Source organism: Gorilla gorilla, chromosome 1, assembly GCF_029281585.2.
Source record: "Gorilla gorilla gorilla isolate KB3781 chromosome 1, NHGRI_mGorGor1-v2.1_pri, whole genome shotgun sequence".
In the NCBI taxonomy this organism is placed as follows: domain Eukaryota; kingdom Metazoa; phylum Chordata; class Mammalia; order Primates; family Hominidae; genus Gorilla; species Gorilla gorilla.
Genome location: NC_073224.2, coordinates 16,817,501 through 16,839,762, shown reverse-complemented (window position 1 = coordinate 16,839,762; position 22,262 = coordinate 16,817,501). Strand labels below are relative to the sequence as shown.

The window sequence follows — 22,262 nt, the reverse complement described above, 5'->3', positions numbered from 1 at the left end:
GTTCACGCCATTCTCCGGCCTCAGCCTCCCGAGTAGCTGGGCCTACAGGCGCCCGCCACCTCGCCCGGCTAATTTTTTCTCTTTTTCCTAGAGACGGGGTTTCACCCTGTTAGCCGGGATGGTCTCGAGCTCCTGACCTCGTGACCCACCCGCCTCTGCCTCCCAGAGTGCTGGGATTACAGGCGGGAGCCACCGCGCCCGCACGGCCTGCTGCAGGCTTTTTTGGCTTCCCCGCTGCCTCCCTTCCCCCTACAGTCGCCATGCTTCCCAACCTCCCCTGACTCTGCTCCCCCTTTACCGCCCACCTACACCCCCGCCGCAGCCGGGGTCCTCCTCCTGGGGGTCCGCCCCTACTGCACGCCGGGCAGCAGCGTCCCACCGCTTCCGCCTCGCCGCCGCCCCGCCAGGCGCCCGGCTCCAGCCTGGGAGGGCAGGGGGCCGGACCCCAAAGTCGCAGCCGCGGGGTCCCGTCCGTTCGCGGTGCCTTCCCGCTCCCGGAACGCCCAGGCCATTCAATTCACCCATCGGGCGCCGTCGTCGCACCCTTCCAAACCGGGGCAAGGGGCGGGCAGGGGCAGCGGGTGCCACGGACGCCAACCAAGACCTCGGCTCCAGAACGCATGGGCTGCTTTACCCGGGGGAAGGACATTGCTTCGCCAGCCACCAGGAAAACAGTCCCTGTGCACCCGGGATTCCCAATGCCCCCGACTTCGTGTCCACGACTCCAGTCCCGAGGACACGCCAGAGACCCAGGCCTCCGGGCCCGCCCGGTGCCACGGCTCCCGCCAAACGGGCGGGCGCGCTCTGCAAATCTCGGGGCCCGCCGCAAGGCACCCAGAGCACAGGGAGGTGCCAAGAAAGGCAGGAGCCTACGAAACCCACCTCCAAAGCAAGCAATTCATCCAAGAAAAAGCCCGTCTCAGCGCTCCGTCGGTCCTCTCGCACGGACCGCCTGGCCCCCGTGTTCTGGCGCAGCCCAAGCCCCCTCCACCCTATCCCGACCTGCTCAAGAGGGCGCTGCCTAACGGAGCCGGACGCTTCCTCTCTCAGTCTCTATCGCTCTCGCTCTCTAGCTCCCTCCGCCTCTCTCTTCTAGGTTTCCCCGTGGACCTCGCGCTACTTCTGCCGTTTTCCCTCCGTCTCTCTGTCTCTCTCTCTCTTTCTCTGTCCCTCTCTCTTTCTCAGCCTGTCTGTCTCCTTCCCTCTCGCCCTCCCCTCTCTCTGTCGATCGCTGTCTCTCTCCCTCACTCGGTTTCTATCTCTCCATCGATCTCGTCCTTGCTCTCCTTCAAGCCGCGTGTGTGTGTGCGTGCGCGTGTGTGTGGGTGTGCGTGTGTCTGTGTGTGTCTCTGTGTGTGTGTGTGTCAGTGTGTGTGTGTTTCTGTGTGTGTGTGTGTCCGCGAGCGCGCGTGCGAGCGCGCCCGGGTGTGTCTGTGTGTGGGGGAGTGGATTTGCTCCTGCTGGTGGTGGGGTGTGTCTGGGTTTCTCTCAGGCCCTCTCACCCGAGATCAGGCCGCCGCCCCTAGTGCCAGCCCGGCGCAAAACGGGGCCACCCCACGACCGGCTACACCCCACGCCCTCTTGCCCCCCGGCCGGGTCTTGGTCGAGACCAGCGACCGTGGTGGGGGCGTTGTGAGAGAAAGGCACCGCGCGGCTAGGCCGGCTGTAGGCCTTTGGCCAGCACTGACGGCTCTGGGTGGGTGGGGCAAGAGGGGGCCTCGCAGGAGCCCCTGTGCGGCGAGGGATCCAAAACGCTGCGTCCGCCACAGGGCGGAGGAACGGAGGGCGTCCCAGGATGGTGGGCCCTGGGCCCTGACGCCTCGGAGCACTCCCTGCTCCCAGCGGGCCCGATGTGGTGGAACCTCGGGAGCACGGGAGCCGGGGGAAGGCCGCGGGCCAGCGGCTCGGGGGTCCCCGATCCGAGCCCCGCGGCCCCGGGCCGGCGGTGACGGCTGCAATCCCGCGGGCACGGCCCGGCCGGGCTCTTGGGGCAGCCAGGCGCCTCCTTGGGCGTCTACGGCCATACCACCCTGAACGCGCCCGATCTCGTCTGATCTCGGAAGCTAAGCAGGGTCGGGCCTGGTTAGTACTTGGATGGGAGACCGCCTGGGAATACCGGGTGCTGTAGGCTTTTTCTTTGGCTTTCTGCTTTTCTTTCCTTTTCTTCCAGACGGAGTCTCGCTCTGTCGCCCAGGCTGGAGTGCAGTGGCGCCATCTCGGCTCACTGCAAGCTCCGCCTCCCGGGTTCACGCCATTCTCCGGCCTCAGCCTCCCGAGTAGCTGGGCCTACAGGCGCCCGCCACCTCGCCCGGCTAATTTTTTCTCTTTTTCCTAGAGACGGGGTTTCACCCTGTTAGCCGGGATGGTCTCGAGCTCCTGACCTCGTGACCCACCCGCCTCTGCCTCCCAGAGTGCTGGGATTACAGGCGGGAGCCACCGCGCCCGCACGGCCTGCTGCAGGCTTTTTTGGCTTCCCCGCTGCCTCCCTTCCCCCTACAGTCGCCATGCTTCCCAACCTCCCCTGACTCTGCTCCCCCTTTACCGCCCACCTACACCCCCGCCGCAGCCGGGGTCCTCCTCCTGGGGGTCCGCCCCTACTGCACGCCGGGCAGCAGCGTCCCACCGCTTCCGCCTCGCCGCCGCCCCGCCAGGCGCCCGGCTCCAGCCTGGGAGGGCAGGGGGCCGGACCCCAAAGTCGCAGCCGCGGGGTCCCGTCCGTTCGCGGTGCCTTCCCGCTCCCGGAACGCCCAGGCCATTCAATTCACCCATCGGGCGCCGTCGTCGCACCCTTCCAAACCGGGGCAAGGGGCGGGCAGGGGCAGCGGGTGCCACGGACGCCAACCAAGACCTCGGCTCCAGAACGCATGGGCTGCTTTACCCGGGGGAAGGACATTGCTTCGCCAGCCACCAGGAAAACAGTCCCTGTGCACCCGGGATTCCCAATGCCCCCGACTTCGTGTCCACGACTCCAGTCCCGAGGACACGCCAGAGACCCAGGCCTCCGGGCCCGCCCGGTGCCACGGCTCCCGCCAAACGGGCGGGCGCGCTCTGCAAATCTCGGGGCCCGCCGCAAGGCACCCAGAGCACAGGGAGGTGCCAAGAAAGGCAGGAGCCTACGAAACCCACCTCCAAAGCAAGCAATTCATCCAAGAAAAAGCCCGTCTCAGCGCTCCGTCGGTCCTCTCGCACGGACCGCCTGGCCCCCGTGTTCTGGCGCAGCCCAAGCCCCCTCCACCCTATCCCGACCTGCTCAAGAGGGCGCTGCCTAACGGAGCCGGACGCTTCCTCTCTCAGTCTCTATCGCTCTCGCTCTCTAGCTCCCTCCGCCTCTCTCTTCTAGGTTTCCCCGTGGACCTCGCGCTACTTCTGCCGTTTTCCCTCCGTCTCTCTGTCTCTCTCTCTCTTTCTCTGTCCCTCTCTCTTTCTCAGCCTGTCTGTCTCCTTCCCTCTCGCCCTCCCCTCTCTCTGTCGATCGCTGTCTCTCTCCCTCACTCGGTTTCTATCTCTCCATCGATCTCGTCCTTGCTCTCCTTCAAGCCGCGTGTGTGTGTGCGTGCGCGTGTGTGTGGGTGTGCGTGTGTCTGTGTGTGTGTGTCTCTGTGTGTGTGTGTGTCAGTGTGTGTGTGTTTCTGTGTGTGTGTGTGTCCGCGAGCGCGCGTGCGAGCGCGCCCGGGTGTGTCTGTGTGTGGGGGAGTGGATTTGCTCCTGCTGGTGGTGGGGTGTGTCTGGGTTTCTCTCAGGCCCTCTCACCCGAGATCAGGCCGCCGCCCCTAGTGCCAGCCCGGCGCAAAACGGGGCCACCCCACGACCGGCTACACCCCACGCCCTCTTGCCCCCCGGCCGGGTCTTGGTCGAGACCAGCGACCGTGGTGGGGGCGTTGTGAGAGAAAGGCACCGCGCGGCTAGGCCGGCTGTTGGCCTTTGGCCAGCACTCACGGCTCTGGGTGGGTGGGGCAAGAGGGGGCCTCGCAGGAGCCCCTGTGCGGCGAGGGATCCAAAACGCTGCCTCCGCCACAGGGCGGAGGAACGGAGGGCGTCACAGGATCGTGGGCCCTGGGCCCTGACGCCTCGGAGCACTCCCTGCTCCCAGCGGGCCCGATGTGGTGGAACCTCGGGAGCACGGGAGCCGGGGGAAGGCCGCGGGCCAGCGGCTCGGGGGTCCCCGATCCGAGCCCCGCGGCCCCGGGCCGGCGGTGACGGCTGCAATCCGGCGGGCACGGCCCGGCCGGGCTCTTGGGGCAGCCAGGCGCCTCCTCGGGCGTCTACGGCCATACCACCCTGAACGCGCCCGATCTCGTCTGATCTCGGAAGCTAAGCAGGGTCGGGCCTGGTTAGTACTTGGATGGGAGACCGCCTGGGAATACCGGGTGCTGTAGGCTTTTTCTTTGGCTTTCTGCTTTTCTTTCCTTTTCTTCCAGACGGAGTCTCGCTCTGTCGCCCAGGCTGGAGTGCAGTGGCGCCATCTCGGCTCACTGCAAGCTCCGCCTCCCGGGTTCACGCCATTCTCCGGCCTCAGCCTCCCGAGTAGCTGGGCCTACAGGCGCCCGCCACCTCGCCCGGCTAATTTTTTCTCTTTTTCCTAGAGACGGGGTTTCACCCTGTTAGCCGGGATGGTCTCGAGCTCCTGACCTCGTGACCCACCCGCCTCTGCCTCCCAGAGTGCTGGGATTACAGGCGGGAGCCACCGCGCCCGCACGGCCTGCTGCAGGCTTTTTTGGCTTCCCCGCTGCCTCCCTTCCCCCTACAGTCGCCATGCTTCCCAACCTCCCCTGACTCTGCTCCCCCTTTACCGCCCACCTACACCCCCGCCGCAGCCGGGGTCCTCCTCCTGGGGGTCCGCCCCTACTGCACGCCGGGCAGCAGCGTCCCACCGCTTCCGCCTCGCCGCCGCCCCGCCAGGCGCCCGGCTCCAGCCTGGGAGGGCAGGGGGCCGGACCCCAAAGTCGCAGCCGCGGGGTCCCGTCCGTTCGCGGTGCCTTCCCGCTCCCGGAACGCCCAGGCCATTCAATTCACCCATCGGGCGCCGTCGTCGCACCCTTCCAAACCGGGGCAAGGGGCGGGCAGGGGCAGCGGGTGCCACGGACGCCAACCAAGACCTCGGCTCCAGAACGCATGGGCTGCTTTACCCGGGGGAAGGACATTGCTTCGCCAGCCACCAGGAAAACAGTCCCTGTGCACCCGGGATTCCCAATGCCCCCGACTTCGTGTCCACGACTCCAGTCCCGAGGACACGCCAGAGACCCAGGCCTCCGGGCCCGCCCGGTGCCACGGCTCCCGCCAAACGGGCGGGCGCGCTCTGCAAATCTCGGGGCCCGCCGCAAGGCACCCAGAGCACAGGGAGGTGCCAAGAAAGGCAGGAGCCTACGAAACCCACCTCCAAAGCAAGCAATTCATCCAAGAAAAAGCCCGTCTCAGCGCTCCGTCGGTCCTCTCGCACGGACCGCCTGGCCCCCGTGTTCTGGCGCAGCCCAAGCCCCCTCCACCCTATCCCGACCTGCTCAAGAGGGCGCTGCCTAACGGAGCCGGACGCTTCCTCTCTCAGTCTCTATCGCTCTCGCTCTCTAGCTCCCTCCGCCTCTCTCTTCTAGGTTTCCCCGTGGACCTCGCGCTACTTCTGCCGTTTTCCCTCCGTCTCTCTGTCTCTCTCTCTCTTTCTCTGTCCCTCTCTCTTTCTCAGCCTGTCTGTCTCCTTCCCTCTCGCCCTCCCCTCTCTCTGTCGATCGCTGTCTCTCTCCCTCACTCGGTTTCTATCTCTCCATCGATCTCGTCCTTGCTCTCCTTCAAGCCGCGTGTGTGTGTGCGTGCGCGTGTGTGTGGGTGTGCGTGTGTCTGTGTGTGTGTGTCTCTGTGTGTGTGTGTGTCAGTGTGTGTGTGTTTCTGTGTGTGTGTGTGTCCGCGAGCGCGCGTGCGAGCGCGCCCGGGTGTGTCTGTGTGTGGGGGAGTGGATTTGCTCCTGCTGGTGGTGGGGTGTGTCTGGGTTTCTCTCAGGCCCTCTCACCCGAGATCAGGCCGCCGCCCCTAGTGCCAGCCCGGCGCAAAACGGGGCCACCCCACGACCGGCTACACCCCACGCCCTCTTGCCCCCCGGCCGGGTCTTGGTCGAGACCAGCGACCGTGGTGGGGGCGTTGTGAGAGAAAGGCACCGCGCGGCTAGGCCGGCTGTTGGCCTTTGGCCAGCACTCACGGCTCTGGGTGGGTGGGGCAAGAGGGGGCCTCGCAGGAGCCCCTGTGCGGCGAGGGATCCAAAACGCTGCCTCCGCCACAGGGCGGAGGAACGGAGGGCGTCACAGGATCGTGGGCCCTGGGCCCTGACGCCTCGGAGCACTCCCTGCTCCCAGCGGGCCCGATGTGGTGGAACCTCGGGAGCACGGGAGCCGGGGGAAGGCCGCGGGCCAGCGGCTCGGGGGTCCCCGATCCGAGCCCCGCGGCCCCGGGCCGGCGGTGACGGCTGCAATCCGGCGGGCACGGCCCGGCCGGGCTCTTGGGGCAGCCAGGCGCCTCCTCGGGCGTCTACGGCCATACCACCCTGAACGCGCCCGATCTCGTCTGATCTCGGAAGCTAAGCAGGGTCGGGCCTGGTTAGTACTTGGATGGGAGACCGCCTGGGAATACCGGGTGCTGTAGGCTTTTTCTTTGGCTTTCTGCTTTTCTTTCCTTTTCTTCCAGACGGAGTCTCGCTCTGTCGCCCAGGCTGGAGTGCAGTGGCGCCATCTCGGCTCACTGCAAGCTCCGCCTCCCGGGTTCACGCCATTCTCCGGCCTCAGCCTCCCGAGTAGCTGGGCCTACAGGCGCCCGCCACCTCGCCCGGCTAATTTTTTCTCTTTTTCCTAGAGACGGGGTTTCACCCTGTTAGCCGGGATGGTCTCGAGCTCCTGACCTCGTGACCCACCCGCCTCTGCCTCCCAGAGTGCTGGGATTACAGGCGGGAGCCACCGCGCCCGCACGGCCTGCTGCAGGCTTTTTTGGCTTCCCCGCTGCCTCCCTTCCCCCTACAGTCGCCATGCTTCCCAACCTCCCCTGACTCTGCTCCCCCTTTACCGCCCACCTACACCCCCGCCGCAGCCGGGGTCCTCCTCCTGGGGGTCCGCCCCTACTGCACGCCGGGCAGCAGCGTCCCACCGCTTCCGCCTCGCCGCCGCCCCGCCAGGCGCCCGGCTCCAGCCTGGGAGGGCAGGGGGCCGGACCCCAAAGTCGCAGCCGCGGGGTCCCGTCCGTTCGCGGTGCCTTCCCGCTCCCGGAACGCCCAGGCCATTCAATTCACCCATCGGGCGCCGTCGTCGCACCCTTCCAAACCGGGGCAAGGGGCGGGCAGGGGCAGCGGGTGCCACGGACGCCAACCAAGACCTCGGCTCCAGAACGCATGGGCTGCTTTACCCGGGGGAAGGACATTGCTTCGCCAGCCACCAGGAAAACAGTCCCTGTGCACCCGGGATTCCCAATGCCCCCGACTTCGTGTCCACGACTCCAGTCCCGAGGACACGCCAGAGACCCAGGCCTCCGGGCCCGCCCGGTGCCACGGCTCCCGCCAAACGGGCGGGCGCGCTCTGCAAATCTCGGGGCCCGCCGCAAGGCACCCAGAGCACAGGGAGGTGCCAAGAAAGGCAGGAGCCTACGAAACCCACCTCCAAAGCAAGCAATTCATCCAAGAAAAAGCCCGTCTCAGCGCTCCGTCGGTCCTCTCGCACGGACCGCCTGGCCCCCGTGTTCTGGCGCAGCCCAAGCCCCCTCCACCCTATCCCGACCTGCTCAAGAGGGCGCTGCCTAACGGAGCCGGACGCTTCCTCTCTCAGTCTCTATCGCTCTCGCTCTCTAGCTCCCTCCGCCTCTCTCTTCTAGGTTTCCCCGTGGACCTCGCGCTACTTCTGCCGTTTTCCCTCCGTCTCTCTGTCTCTCTCTCTCTTTCTCTGTCCCTCTCTCTTTCTCAGCCTGTCTGTCTCCTTCCCTCTCGCCCTCCCCTCTCTCTGTCGATCGCTGTCTCTCTCCCTCACTCGGTTTCTATCTCTCCATCGATCTCGTCCTTGCTCTCCTTCAAGCCGCGTGTGTGTGTGCGTGCGCGTGTGTGTGGGTGTGCGTGTGTCTGTGTGTGTGTGTCTCTGTGTGTGTGTGTGTCAGTGTGTGTGTGTTTCTGTGTGTGTGTCCGCGAGCGCGCGTGCGAGCGCGCCCGGGTGTGTCTGTGTGTGGGGGAGTGGATTTGCTCCTGCTGGTGGTGGGGTGTGTCTGGGTTTCTCTCAGGCCCTCTCACCCGAGATCAGGCCGCCGCCCCTAGTGCCAGCCCGGCGCAAAACGGGGCCACCCCACGACCGGCTACACCCCACGCCCTCTTGCCCCCCGGCCGGGTCTTGGTCGAGACCAGCGACCGTGGTGGGGGCGTTGTGAGAGAAAGGCACCGCGCGGCTAGGCCGGCTGTAGGCCTTTGGCCAGCACTGACGGCTCTGGGTGGGTGGGGCAAGAGGGGGCCTCGCAGGAGCCCCTGTGCGGCGAGGGATCCAAAACGCTGCGTCCGCCACAGGGCGGAGGAACGGAGGGCGTCCCAGGATGGTGGGCCCTGGGCCCTGACGCCTCGGAGCACTCCCTGCTCCCAGCGGGCCCGATGTGGTGGAACCTCGGGAGCACGGGAGCCGGGGGAAGGCCGCGGGCCAGCGGCTCGGGGGTCCCCGATCCGAGCCCCGCGGCCCCGGGCCGGCGGTGACGGCTGCAATCCGGCGGGCACGGCCCGGCCGGGCTCTTGGGGCAGCCAGGCGCCTCCTCGGGCGTCTACGGCCATACCACCCTGAACGCGCCCGATCTCGTCTGATCTCGGAAGCTAAGCAGGGTCGGGCCTGGTTAGTACTTGGATGGGAGACCGCCTGGGAATACCGGGTGCTGTAGGCTTTTTCTTTGGCTTTCTGCTTTTCTTTCCTTTTCTTCCAGACGGAGTCTCGCTCTGTCGCCCAGGCTGGAGTGCAGTGGCGCCATCTCGGCTCACTGCAAGCTCCGCCTCCCGGGTTCACGCCATTCTCCGGCCTCAGCCTCCCGAGTAGCTGGGCCTACAGGCGCCCGCCACCTCGCCCGGCTAATTTTTTCTCTTTTTCCTAGAGACGGGGTTTCACCCTGTTAGCCGGGATGGTCTCGAGCTCCTGACCTCGTGACCCACCCGCCTCTGCCTCCCAGAGTGCTGGGATTACAGGCGGGAGCCACCGCGCCCGCACGGCCTGCTGCAGGCTTTTTTGGCTTCCCCGCTGCCTCCCTTCCCCCTACAGTCGCCATGCTTCCCAACCTCCCCTGACTCTGCTCCCCCTTTACCGCCCACCTACACCCCCGCCGCAGCCGGGGTCCTCCTCCTGGGGGTCCGCCCCTACTGCACGCCGGGCAGCAGCGTCCCACCGCTTCCGCCTCGCCGCCGCCCCGCCAGGCGCCCGGCTCCAGCCTGGGAGGGCAGGGGGCCGGACCCCAAAGTCGCAGCCGCGGGGTCCCGTCCGTTCGCGGTGCCTTCCCGCTCCCGGAACGCCCAGGCCATTCAATTCACCCATCGGGCGCCGTCGTCGCACCCTTCCAAACCGGGGCAAGGGGCGGGCAGGGGCAGCGGGTGCCACGGACGCCAACCAAGACCTCGGCTCCAGAACGCATGGGCTGCTTTACCCGGGGGAAGGACATTGCTTCGCCAGCCACCAGGAAAACAGTCCCTGTGCACCCGGGATTCCCAATGCCCCCGACTTCGTGTCCACGACTCCAGTCCCGAGGACACGCCAGAGACCCAGGCCTCCGGGCCCGCCCGGTGCCACGGCTCCCGCCAAACGGGCGGGCGCGCTCTGCAAATCTCGGGGCCCGCCGCAAGGCACCCAGAGCACAGGGAGGTGCCAAGAAAGGCAGGAGCCTACGAAACCCACCTCCAAAGCAAGCAATTCATCCAAGAAAAAGCCCGTCTCAGCGCTCCGTCGGTCCTCTCGCACGGACCGCCTGGCCCCCGTGTTCTGGCGCAGCCCAAGCCCCCTCCACCCTATCCCGACCTGCTCAAGAGGGCGCTGCCTAACGGAGCCGGACGCTTCCTCTCTCAGTCTCTATCGCTCTCGCTCTCTAGCTCCCTCCGCCTCTCTCTTCTAGGTTTCCCCGTGGACCTCGCGCTACTTCTGCCGTTTTCCCTCCGTCTCTCTGTCTCTCTCTCTCTTTCTCTGTCCCTCTCTCTTTCTCAGCCTGTCTGTCTCCTTCCCTCTCGCCCTCCCCTCTCTCTGTCGATCGCTGTCTCTCTCCCTCACTCGGTTTCTATCTCTCCATCGATCTCGTCCTTGCTCTCCTTCAAGCCGCGTGTGTGTGTGCGTGCGCGTGTGTGTGGGTGTGCGTGTGTCTGTGTGTGTGTGTCTCTGTGTGTGTGTGTGTCAGTGTGTGTGTGTTTCTGTGTGTGTGTGTGTCCGCGAGCGCGCGTGCGAGCGCGCCCGGGTGTGTCTGTGTGTGGGGGAGTGGATTTGCTCCTGCTGGTGGTGGGGTGTGTCTGGGTTTCTCTCAGGCCCTCTCACCCGAGATCAGGCCGCCGCCCCTAGTGCCAGCCCGGCGCAAAACGGGGCCACCCCACGACCGGCTACACCCCACGCCCTCTTGCCCCCCGGCCGGGTCTTGGTCGAGACCAGCGACCGTGGTGGGGGCGTTGTGAGAGAAAGGCACCGCGCGGCTAGGCCGGCTGTTGGCCTTTGGCCAGCACTCACGGCTCTGGGTGGGTGGGGCAAGAGGGGGCCTCGCAGGAGCCCCTGTGCGGCGAGGGATCCAAAACGCTGCCTCCGCCACAGGGCGGAGGAACGGAGGGCGTCACAGGATCGTGGGCCCTGGGCCCTGACGCCTCGGAGCACTCCCTGCTCCCAGCGGGCCCGATGTGGTGGAACCTCGGGAGCACGGGAGCCGGGGGAAGGCCGCGGGCCAGCGGCTCGGGGGTCCCCGATCCGAGCCCCGCGGCCCCGGGCCGGCGGTGACGGCTGCAATCCGGCGGGCACGGCCCGGCCGGGCTCTTGGGGCAGCCAGGCGCCTCCTCGGGCGTCTACGGCCATACCACCCTGAACGCGCCCGATCTCGTCTGATCTCGGAAGCTAAGCAGGGTCGGGCCTGGTTAGTACTTGGATGGGAGACCGCCTGGGAATACCGGGTGCTGTAGGCTTTTTCTTTGGCTTTCTGCTTTTCTTTCCTTTTCTTCCAGACGGAGTCTCGCTCTGTCGCCCAGGCTGGAGTGCAGTGGCGCCATCTCGGCTCACTGCAAGCTCCGCCTCCCGGGTTCACGCCATTCTCCGGCCTCAGCCTCCCGAGTAGCTGGGCCTACAGGCGCCCGCCACCTCGCCCGGCTAATTTTTTCTCTTTTTCCTAGAGACGGGGTTTCACCCTGTTAGCCGGGATGGTCTCGAGCTCCTGACCTCGTGACCCACCCGCCTCTGCCTCCCAGAGTGCTGGGATTACAGGCGGGAGCCACCGCGCCCGCACGGCCTGCTGCAGGCTTTTTTGGCTTCCCCGCTGCCTCCCTTCCCCCTACAGTCGCCATGCTTCCCAACCTCCCCTGACTCTGCTCCCCCTTTACCGCCCACCTACACCCCCGCCGCAGCCGGGGTCCTCCTCCTGGGGGTCCGCCCCTACTGCACGCCGGGCAGCAGCGTCCCACCGCTTCCGCCTCGCCGCCGCCCCGCCAGGCGCCCGGCTCCAGCCTGGGAGGGCAGGGGGCCGGACCCCAAAGTCGCAGCCGCGGGGTCCCGTCCGTTCGCGGTGCCTTCCCGCTCCCGGAACGCCCAGGCCATTCAATTCACCCATCGGGCGCCGTCGTCGCACCCTTCCAAACCGGGGCAAGGGGCGGGCAGGGGCAGCGGGTGCCACGGACGCCAACCAAGACCTCGGCTCCAGAACGCATGGGCTGCTTTACCCGGGGGAAGGACATTGCTTCGCCAGCCACCAGGAAAACAGTCCCTGTGCACCCGGGATTCCCAATGCCCCCGACTTCGTGTCCACGACTCCAGTCCCGAGGACACGCCAGAGACCCAGGCCTCCGGGCCCGCCCGGTGCCACGGCTCCCGCCAAACGGGCGGGCGCGCTCTGCAAATCTCGGGGCCCGCCGCAAGGCACCCAGAGCACAGGGAGGTGCCAAGAAAGGCAGGAGCCTACGAAACCCACCTCCAAAGCAAGCAATTCATCCAAGAAAAAGCCCGTCTCAGCGCTCCGTCGGTCCTCTCGCACGGACCGCCTGGCCCCCGTGTTCTGGCGCAGCCCAAGCCCCCTCCACCCTATCCCGACCTGCTCAAGAGGGCGCTGCCTAACGGAGCCGGACGCTTCCTCTCTCAGTCTCTATCGCTCTCGCTCTCTAGCTCCCTCCGCCTCTCTCTTCTAGGTTTCCCCGTGGACCTCGCGCTACTTCTGCCGTTTTCCCTCCGTCTCTCTGTCTCTCTCTCTCTTTCTCTGTCCCTCTCTCTTTCTCAGCCTGTCTGTCTCCTTCCCTCTCGCCCTCCCCTCTCTCTGTCGATCGCTGTCTCTCTCCCTCACTCGGTTTCTATCTCTCCATCGATCTCGTCCTTGCTCTCCTTCAAGCCGCGTGTGTGTGTGCGTGCGCGTGTGTGTGGGTGTGCGTGTGTCTGTGTGTGTGTGTCTCTGTGTGTGTGTGTGTCAGTGTGTGTGTGTTTCTGTGTGTGTGTGTGTCCGCGAGCGCGCGTGCGAGCGCGCCCGGGTGTGTCTGTGTGTGGGGGAGTGGATTTGCTCCTGCTGGTGGTGGGGTGTGTCTGGGTTTCTCTCAGGCCCTCTCACCCGAGATCAGGCCGCCGCCCCTAGTGCCAGCCCGGCGCAAAACGGGGCCACCCCACGACCGGCTACACCCCACGCCCTCTTGCCCCCCGGCCGGGTCTTGGTCGAGACCAGCGACCGTGGTGGGGGCGTTGTGAGAGAAAGGCACCGCGCGGCTAGGCCGGCTGTAGGCCTTTGGCCAGCACTGACGGCTCTGGGTGGGTGGGGCAAGAGGGGGCCTCGCAGGAGCCCCTGTGCGGCGAGGGATCCAAAACGCTGCCTCCGCCACAGGGCGGAGGAACGGAGGGCGTCCCAGGATGGTGGGCCCTGGGCCCTGACGCCTCGGAGCACTCCCTGCTCCCAGCGGGCCCGATGTGGTGGAACCTCGGGAGCACGGGAGCCGGGGGAAGGCCGCGGGCCAGCGGCTCGGGGGTCCCCGATCCGAGCCCCGCGGCCCCGGGCCGGCGGTGACGGCTGCAATCCGGCGGGCACGGCCCGGCCGGGCTCTTGGGGCAGCCAGGCGCCTCCTCGGGCGTCTACGGCCATACCACCCTGAACGCGCCCGATCTCGTCTGATCTCGGAAGCTAAGCAGGGTCGGGCCTGGTTAGTACTTGGATGGGAGACCGCCTGGGAATACCGGGTGCTGTAGGCTTTTTCTTTGGCTTTCTGCTTTTCTTTCCTTTTCTTCCAGACGGAGTCTCGCTCTGTCGCCCAGGCTGGAGTGCAGTGGCGCCATCTCGGCTCACTGCAAGCTCCGCCTCCCGGGTTCACGCCATTCTCCGGCCTCAGCCTCCCGAGTAGCTGGGCCTACAGGCGCCCGCCACCTCGCCCGGCTAATTTTTTCTCTTTTTCCTAGAGACGGGGTTTCACCCTGTTAGCCGGGATGGTCTCGAGCTCCTGACCTCGTGACCCACCCGCCTCTGCCTCCCAGAGTGCTGGGATTACAGGCGGGAGCCACCGCGCCCGCACGGCCTGCTGCAGGCTTTTTTGGCTTCCCCGCTGCCTCCCTTCCCCCTACAGTCGCCATGCTTCCCAACCTCCCCTGACTCTGCTCCCCCTTTACCGCCCACCTACACCCCCGCCGCAGCCGGGGTCCTCCTCCTGGGGGTCCGCCCCTACTGCACGCCGGGCAGCAGCGTCCCACCGCTTCCGCCTCGCCGCCGCCCCGCCAGGCGCCCGGCTCCAGCCTGGGAGGGCAGGGGGCCGGACCCCAAAGTCGCAGCCGCGGGGTCCCGTCCGTTCGCGGTGCCTTCCCGCTCCCGGAACGCCCAGGCCATTCAATTCACCCATCGGGCGCCGTCGTCGCACCCTTCCAAACCGGGGCAAGGGGCGGGCAGGGGCAGCGGGTGCCACGGACGCCAACCAAGACCTCGGCTCCAGAACGCATGGGCTGCTTTACCCGGGGGAAGGACATTGCTTCGCCAGCCACCAGGAAAACAGTCCCTGTGCACCCGGGATTCCCAATGCCCCCGACTTCGTGTCCACGACTCCAGTCCCGAGGACACGCCAGAGACCCAGGCCTCCGGGCCCGCCCGGTGCCACGGCTCCCGCCAAACGGGCGGGCGCGCTCTGCAAATCTCGGGGCCCGCCGCAAGGCACCCAGAGCACAGGGAGGTGCCAAGAAAGGCAGGAGCCTACGAAACCCACCTCCAAAGCAAGCAATTCATCCAAGAAAAAGCCCGTCTCAGCGCTCCGTCGGTCCTCTCGCACGGACCGCCTGGCCCCCGTGTTCTGGCGCAGCCCAAGCCCCCTCCACCCTATCCCGACCTGCTCAAGAGGGCGCTGCCTAACGGAGCCGGACGCTTCCTCTCTCAGTCTCTATCGCTCTCGCTCTCTAGCTCCCTCCGCCTCTCTCTTCTAGGTTTCCCCGTGGACCTCGCGCTACTTCTGCCGTTTTCCCTCCGTCTCTCTGTCTCTCTCTCTCTTTCTCTGTCCCTCTCTCTTTCTCAGCCTGTCTGTCTCCTTCCCTCTCGCCCTCCCCTCTCTCTGTCGATCGCTGTCTCTCTCCCTCACTCGGTTTCTATCTCTCCATCGATCTCGTCCTTGCTCTCCTTCAAGCCGCGTGTGTGTGTGCGTGCGCGTGTGTGTGGGTGTGCGTGTGTCTGTGTGTGTGTGTCTCTGTGTGTGTGTGTGTCAGTGTGTGTGTGTTTCTGTGTGTGTGTCCGCGAGCGCGCGTGCGAGCGCGCCCGGGTGTGTCTGTGTGTGGGGGAGTGGATTTGCTCCTGCTGGTGGTGGGGTGTGTCTGGGTTTCTCTCAGGCCCTCTCACCCGAGATCAGGCCGCCGCCCCTAGTGCCAGCCCGGCGCAAAACGGGGCCACCCCACGACCGGCTACACCCCACGCCCTCTTGCCCCCCGGCCGGGTCTTGGTCGAGACCAGCGACCGTGGTGGGGGCGTTGTGAGAGAAAGGCACCGCGCGGCTAGGCCGGCTGTTGGCCTTTGGCCAGCACTCACGGCTCTGGGTGGGTGGGGCAAGAGGGGGCCTCGCAGGAGCCCCTGTGCGGCGAGGGATCCAAAACGCTGCCTCCGCCACAGGGCGGAGGAACGGAGGGCGTCCCAGGATGGTGGGCCCTGGGCCCTGACGCCTCGGAGCACTCCCTGCTCCCAGCGGGCCCGATGTGGTGGAACCTCGGGAGCACGGGAGCCGGGGGAAGGCCGCGGGCCAGCGGCTCGGGGGTCCCCGATCCGAGCCCCGCGGCCCCGGGCCGGCGGTGACGGCTGCAATCCGGCGGGCACGGCCCGGCCGGGCTCTTGGGGCAGCCAGGCGCCTCCTCGGGCGTCTACGGCCATACCACCCTGAACGCGCCCGATCTCGTCTGATCTCGGAAGCTAAGCAGGGTCGGGCCTGGTTAGTACTTGGATGGGAGACCGCCTGGGAATACCGGGTGCTGTAGGCTTTTTCTTTGGCTTTCTGCTTTTCTTTCCTTTTCTTCCAGACGGAGTCTCGCTCTGTCGCCCAGGCTGGAGTGCAGTGGCGCCATCTCGGCTCACTGCAAGCTCCGCCTCCCGGGTTCACGCCATTCTCCGGCCTCAGCCTCCCGAGTAGCTGGGCCTACAGGCGCCCGCCACCTCGCCCGGCTAATTTTTTCTCTTTTTCCTAGAGACGGGGTTTCACCCTGTTAGCCGGGATGGTCTCGAGCTCCTGACCTCGTGACCCACCCGCCTCTGCCTCCCAGAGTGCTGGGATTACAGGCGGGAGCCACCGCGCCCGCACGGCCTGCTGCAGGCTTTTTTGGCTTCCCCGCTGCCTCCCTTCCCCCTACAGTCGCCATGCTTCCCAACCTCCCCTGACTCTGCTCCCCCTTTACCGCCCACCTACACCCCCGCCGCAGCCGGGGTCCTCCTCCTGGGGGTCCGCCCCTACTGCACGCCGGGCAGCAGCGTCCCACTGCTTCCGCCTCGCCGCCGCCCCGCCAGGCGCCCGGCTCCAGCCTGGGAGGGCAGGGGGCCGGACCCCAAAGTCGCAGCCGCGGGGTCCCGTCCGTTCGCGGTGCCTTCCCGCTCCCGGAACGCCCAGGCCATTCAATTCACCCATCGGGCGCCGTCGTCGCACCCTTCCAAACCGGGGCAAGGGGCGGGCAGGGGCAGCGGGTGCCACGGACGCCAACCAAGACCTCGGCTCCAGAACGCATGGGCTGCTTTACCCGGGGGAAGGACATTGCTTCGCCAGCCACCAGGAAAACAGTCCCTGTGCACCCGGGATTCCCAATGCCCCCGACTTCGTGTCCACGACTCCAGTCCCGAGGACACGCCAGAGACCCAGGCCTCCGGGCCCGCCCGGTGCCACGGCTCCCGCCAAACGGGCGGGCGCGCTCTGCAAATCTCGGGGCCCGCCGCAAGGCACCCAGAGCACAGGGAGGTGCCAAGAAAGGCAGGAGCCTACGAAACCCACCTCCAAAGCAAGCAATTCATCCAAGAAAAAGCCCGTCTCAGCGCTCCGTCGGTCCTCTCGCACGGACCGCCTGGCCCCCGTGTTCTGGCGCAGCCCAAGCCCCCTCCACCCTATCCCGACCTGCTCAAGAGGGCGCTGCCTAACGGAGCCGGACGCTTCCTCTCTCAGTCTCTATCGCTCTCGCTCTCTAGCTCCCTCCGCCTCTCTCTTCTAGGTTTCCCCGTGGACCTCGCGCTACTTCTGCCGTTTTCCCTCCGTCTCTCTGTCTCTCTCTCTCTTTCTCTGTCCCTCTCTCTTTCTCAGCCTGTCTGTCTCCTTCCCTCTCGCCCTCCCCTCTCTCTGTCGATCGCTGTCTCTCTCCCTCACTCGGTTTCTATCTCTCCATCGATCTCGTCCTTGCTCTCCTTCAAGCCGCGTGTGTGTGTGCGTGCGCGTGTGTGTGGGTGTGCGTGTGTCTGTGTGTGTGTGTCTCTGTGTGTGTGTGTGTCAGTGTGTGTGTGTTTCTGTGTGTGTGTGTGTCCGCGAGCGCGCGTGCGAGCGCGCCCGGGTGTGTCTGTGTGTGGGGGAGTGGATTTGCTCCTGCTGGTGGTGGGGTGTGTCTGGGTTTCTCTCAGGCCCTCTCACCCGAGATCAGGCCGCCGCCCCTAGTGCCAGCCCGGCGCAAAACGGGGCCACCCCACGACCGGCTACACCCCACGCCCTCTTGCCCCCCGGCCGGGTCTTGGTCGAGACCAGCGACCGTGGTGGGGGCGTTGTGAGAGAAAGGCACCGCGCGGCTAGGCCGGCTGTAGGCCTTTGGCCAGCACTGACGGCTCTGGGTGGGTGGGGCAAGAGGGGGCCTCGCAGGAGCCCCTGTGCGGCGAGGGATCCAAAACGCTGCGTCCGCCACAGGGCGGAGGAACGGAGGGCGTCCCAGGATGGTGGGCCCTGGGCCCTGACGCCTCGGAGCACTCCCTGCTCCCAGCGGGCCCGATGTGGTGGAACCTCGGGAGCACGGGAGCCGGGGGAAGGCCGCGGGCCAGCGGCTCGGGGGTCCCCGATCCGAGCCCCGCGGCCCCGGGCCGGCGGTGACGGCTGCAATCCGGCGGGCACGGCCCGGCCGGGCTCTTGGGGCAGCCAGGCGCCTCCTCGGGCGTCTACGGCCATACCACCCTGAACGCGCCCGATCTCGTCTGATCTCGGAAGCTAAGCAGGGTCGGGCCTGGTTAGTACTTGGATGGGAGACCGCCTGGGAATACCGGGTGCTGTAGGCTTTTTCTTTGGCTTTCTGCTTTTCTTTCCTTTTCTTCCAGACGGAGTCTCGCTCTGTCGCCCAGGCTGGAGTGCAGTGGCGCCATCTCGGCTCACTGCAAGCTCCGCCTCCCGGGTTCACGCCATTCTCCGGCCTCAGCCTCCCGAGTAGCTGGGCCTACAGGCGCCCGCCACCTCGCCCGGCTAATTTTTTCTCTTTTTCCTAGAGACGGGGTTTCACCCTGTTAGCCGGGATGGTCTCGAGCTCCTGACCTCGTGACCCACCCGCCTCTGCCTCCCAGAGTGCTGGGATTACAGGCGGGAGCCACCGCGCCCGCACGGCCTGCTGCAGGCTTTTTTGGCTTCCCCGCTGCCTCCCTTCCCCCTACAGTCGCCATGCTTCCCAACCTCCCCTGACTCTGCTCCCCCTTTACCGCCCACCTACACCCCCGCCGCAGCCGGGGTCCTCCTCCTGGGGGTCCGCCCCTACTGCACGCCGGGCAGCAGCGTCCCACCGCTTCCGCCTCGCCGCCGCCCCGCCAGGCGCCCGGCTCCAGCCTGGGAGGGCAGGGGGCCGGACCCCAAAGTCGCAGCCGCGGGGTCCCGTCCGTTCGCGGTGCCTTCCCGCTCCCGGAACGCCCAGGCCATTCAATTCACCCATCGGGCGCCGTCGTCGCACCCTTCCAAACCGGGGCAAGGGGCGGGCAGGGGCAGCGGGTGCCACGGACGCCAACCAAGACCTCGGCTCCAGAACGCATGGGCTGCTTTACCCGGGGGAAGGACATTGCTTCGCCAGCCACCAGGAAAACAGTCCCTGTGCACCCGGGATTCCCAATGCCCCCGACTTCGTGTCCACGACTCCAGTCCCGAGGACACGCCAGAGACCCAGGCCTCCGGGCCCGCCCGGTGCCACGGCTCCCGCCAAACGGGCGGGCGCGCTCTGCAAATCTCGGGGCCCGCCGCAAGGCACCCAGAGCACAGGGAGGTGCCAAGAAAGGCAGGAGCCTACGAAACCCACCTCCAAAGCAAGCAATTCATCCAAGAAAAAGCCCGTCTCAGCGCTCCGTCGGTCCTCTCGCACGGACCGCCTGGCCCCCGTGTTCTGGCGCAGCCCAAGCCCCCTCCACCCTATCCCGACCTGCTCAAGAGGGCGCTGCCTAACGGAGCCGGACGCTTCCTCTCTCAGTCTCTATCGCTCTCGCTCTCTAGCTCCCTCCGCCTCTCTCTTCTAGGTTTCCCCGTGGACCTCGCGCTACTTCTGCCGTTTTCCCTCCGTCTCTCTGTCTCTCTCTCTCTTTCTCTGTCCCTCTCTCTTTCTCAGCCTGTCTGTCTCCTTCCCTCTCGCCCTCCCCTCTCTCTGTCGATCGCTGTCTCTCTCCCTCACTCGGTTTCTATCTCTCCATCGATCTCGTCCTTGCTCTCCTTCAAGCCGCGTGTGTGTGTGCGTGCGCGTGTGTGTGGGTGTGCGTGTGTCTGTGTGTGTGTGTCTCTGTGTGTGTGTGTGTCAGTGTGTGTGTGTTTCTGTGTGTGTGTGTGTCCGCGAGCGCGCGTGCGAGCGCGCCCGGGTGTGTCTGTGTGTGGGGGAGTGGATTTGCTCCTGCTGGTGGTGGGGTGTGTCTGGGTTTCTCTCAGGCCCTCTCACCCGAGATCAGGCCGCCGCCCCTAGTGCCAGCCCGGCGCAAAACGGGGCCACCCCACGACCGGCTACACCCCACGCCCTCTTGCCCCCCGGCCGGGTCTTGGTCGAGACCAGCGACCGTGGTGGGGGCGTTGTGAGAGAAAGGCACCGCGCGGCTAGGCCGGCTGTAGGCCTTTGGCCAGCACTGACGGCTCTGGGTGGGTGGGGCAAGAGGGGGCCTCGCAGGAGCCCCTGTGCGGCGAGGGATCCAAAACGCTGCGTCCGCCACAGGGCGGAGGAACGGAGGGCGTCCCAGGATGGTGGGCCCTGGGCCCTGACGCCTCGGAGCACTCCCTGCTCCCAGCGGGCCCGATGTGGTGGAACCTCGGGAGCACGGGAGCCGGGGGAAGGCCGCGGGCCAGCGGCTCGGGGGTCCCCGATCCGAGCCCCGCGGCCCCGGGCCGGCGGTGACGGCTGCAATCCGGCGGGCACGGCCCGGCCGGGCTCTTGGGGCAGCCAGGCGCCTCCTCGGGCGTCTACGGCCATACCACCCTGAACGCGCCCGATCTCGTCTGATCTCGGAAGCTAAGCAGGGTCGGGCCTGGTTAGTACTTGGATGGGAGACCGCCTGGGAATACCGGGTGCTGTAGGCTTTTTCTTTGGCTTTCTGCTTTTCTTTCCTTTTCTTCCAGACGGAGTCTCGCTCTGTCGCCCAGGCTGGAGTGCAGTGGCGCCATCTCGGCTCACTGCAAGCTCCGCCTCCCGGGTTCACGCCATTCTCCGGCCTCAGCCTCCCGAGTAGCTGGGCCTACAGGCGCCCGCCACCTCGCCCGGCTAATTTTTTCTCTTTTTCCTAGAGACGGGGTTTCACCCTGTTAGCCGGGATGGTCTTGAGCTCCTGACCTCGTGACCCACCCGCCTCTGCCTCCCAGAGTGCTGGGATTACAGGCGGGAGCCACCGCGCCCGCACGGCCTGCTGCAGGCTTTTTTGGCTTCCCCGCTGCCTCCCTTCCCCCTACAGTCGCCATGCTTCCCAACCTCCCCTGACTCTGCTCCCCCTTTACCGCCCACCTACACCCCCGCCGCAGCCGGGGTCCTCCTCCTGGGGGTCCGCCCCTACTGCACGCCGGGCAGCAGCGTCCCACCGCTTCCGCCTCGCCGCCGCCCCGCCAGGCGCCCGGCTCCAGCCTGGGAGGGCAGGGGGCCGGACCCCAAAGTCGCAGCCGCGGGGTCCCGTCCGTTCGCGGTGCCTTCCCGCTCCCGGAACGCCCAGGCCATTCAATTCACCCATCGGGCGCCGTCGTCGCACCCTTCCAAACCGGGGCAAGGGGCGGGCAGGGGCAGCGGGTGCCACGGACGCCAACCAAGACCTCGGCTCCAGAACGCATGGGCTGCTTTACCCGGGGGAAGGACATTGCTTCGCCAGCCACCAGGAAAACAGTCCCTGTGCACCCGGGATTCCCAATGCCCCCGACTTCGTGTCCACGACTCCAGTCCCGAGGACACGCCAGAGACCCAGGCCTCCGGGCCCGCCCGGTGCCACGGCTCCCGCCAAACGGGCGGGCGCGCTCTGCAAATCTCGGGGCCCGCCGCAAGGCACCCAGAGCACAGGGAGGTGCCAAGAAAGGCAGGAGCCTACGAAACCCACCTCCAAAGCAAGCAATTCATCCAAGAAAAAGCCCGTCTCAGCGCTCCGTCGGTCCTCTCGCACGGACCGCCTGGCCCCCGTGTTCTGGCGCAGCCCAAGCCCCCTCCACCCTATCCCGACCTGCTCAAGAGGGCGCTGCCTAACGGAGCCGGACGCTTCCTCTCTCAGTCTCTATCGCTCTCGCTCTCTAGCTCCCTCCGCCTCTCTCTTCTAGGTTTCCCCGTGGACCTCGCGCTACTTCTGCCGTTTTCCCTCCGTCTCTCTGTCTCTCTCTCTCTTTCTCTGTCCCTCTCTCTTTCTCAGCCTGTCTGTCTCCTTCCCTCTCGCCCTCCCCTCTCTCTGTCGATCGCTGTCTCTCTCCCTCACTCGGTTTCTATCTCTCCATCGATCTCGTCCTTGCTCTCCTTCAAGCCGCGTGTGTGTGTGCGTGCGCGTGTGTGTGGGTGTGCGTGTGTCTGTGTGTGTGTGTCTCTGTGTGTGTGTGTGTCAGTGTGTGTGTGTTTCTGTGTGTGTGTGTGTCCGCGAGCGCGCGTGCGAGCGCGCCCGGGTGTGTCTGTGTGTGGGGGAGTGGATTTGCTCCTGCTGGTGGTGGGGTGTGTCTGGGTTTCTCTCAGGCCCTCTCACCCGAGATCAGGCCGCCGCCCCTAGTGCCAGCCCGGCGCAAAACGGGGCCACCCCACGACCGGCTACACCCCACGCCCTCTTGCCCCCCGGCCGGGTCTTGGTCGAGACCAGCGACCGTGGTGGGGGCGTTGTGAGAGAAAGGCACCGCGCGGCTAGGCCGGCTGTAGGCCTTTGGCCAGCACTGACGGCTCTGGGTGGGTGGGGCAAGAGGGGGCCTCGCAGGAGCCCCTGTGCGGCGAGGGATCCAAAACGCTGCGTCCGCCACAGGGCGGAGGAACGGAGGGCGTCCCAGGATGGTGGGCCCTGGGCCCTGACGCCTCGGAGCACTCCCTGCTCCCAGCGGGCCCGATGTGGTGGAACCTCGGGAGCACGGGAGCCGGGGGAAGGCCGCGGGCCAGCGGCTCGGGGGTCCCCGATCCGAGCCCCGCGGCCCCGGGCCGGCGGTGACGGCTGCAATCCGGCGGGCACGGCCCGGCCGGGCTCTTGGGGCAGCCAGGCGCCTCCTCGGGCGTCTACGGCCATACCACCCTGAACGC

General features: G+C 67.0%; 10 non-coding genes across 10 annotated transcripts in view; all 10 read left to right on the top strand.

Moving 5' to 3' along the window:
- The first annotated feature begins 2,012 nt into the window (after positions 1-2,012).
- On the top strand, positions 2,013-2,131 carry LOC129530121 (5S ribosomal RNA). The gene has a single exon (XR_008675666.1). It is a non-coding gene; the product is annotated as a 5S ribosomal RNA (ribosomal RNA).
- Positions 2,132-4,260: 2,129 nt separating this feature from the next.
- On the top strand, positions 4,261-4,379 carry LOC129530135 (5S ribosomal RNA). The gene has a single exon (XR_008675682.1). It is a non-coding gene; the product is annotated as a 5S ribosomal RNA (ribosomal RNA).
- Positions 4,380-6,508: 2,129 nt separating this feature from the next.
- Positions 6,509-6,627, top strand: LOC129530142 (5S ribosomal RNA). The gene has a single exon (XR_008675689.1). It is a non-coding gene; the product is annotated as a 5S ribosomal RNA (ribosomal RNA).
- A 2,125-nt stretch (positions 6,628-8,752) lies between these two features.
- Positions 8,753-8,871, top strand: LOC129530152 (5S ribosomal RNA). Its single transcript, XR_008675699.1, has one exon. It is a non-coding gene; the product is annotated as a 5S ribosomal RNA (ribosomal RNA).
- Positions 8,872-11,000: 2,129 nt separating this feature from the next.
- Positions 11,001-11,119, top strand: LOC129530158 (5S ribosomal RNA). The gene has a single exon (XR_008675719.1). It is a non-coding gene; the product is annotated as a 5S ribosomal RNA (ribosomal RNA).
- A 2,129-nt stretch (positions 11,120-13,248) lies between these two features.
- LOC129530161 (5S ribosomal RNA) lies at positions 13,249-13,367 on the top strand. Its single transcript, XR_008675735.1, has one exon. It is a non-coding gene; the product is annotated as a 5S ribosomal RNA (ribosomal RNA).
- A 2,125-nt stretch (positions 13,368-15,492) lies between these two features.
- On the top strand, positions 15,493-15,611 carry LOC129530171 (5S ribosomal RNA). Its single transcript, XR_008675752.1, has one exon. It is a non-coding gene; the product is annotated as a 5S ribosomal RNA (ribosomal RNA).
- A 2,129-nt stretch (positions 15,612-17,740) lies between these two features.
- LOC129530174 (5S ribosomal RNA) lies at positions 17,741-17,859 on the top strand. The gene has a single exon (XR_008675754.1). It is a non-coding gene; the product is annotated as a 5S ribosomal RNA (ribosomal RNA).
- Positions 17,860-19,988: 2,129 nt separating this feature from the next.
- On the top strand, positions 19,989-20,107 carry LOC129530233 (5S ribosomal RNA). Its single transcript, XR_008675765.1, has one exon. It is a non-coding gene; the product is annotated as a 5S ribosomal RNA (ribosomal RNA).
- Positions 20,108-22,236: 2,129 nt separating this feature from the next.
- Positions 22,237-22,262, top strand: part of LOC129530288 (5S ribosomal RNA) — a 119-nt gene continuing 93 nt past the window's right edge. The window contains exon 1 of the ribosomal RNA XR_008675777.1: positions 22,237-22,262. This exon is cut by the window's right edge and continues 93 nt beyond it. This is a non-coding gene — a ribosomal RNA (5S ribosomal RNA).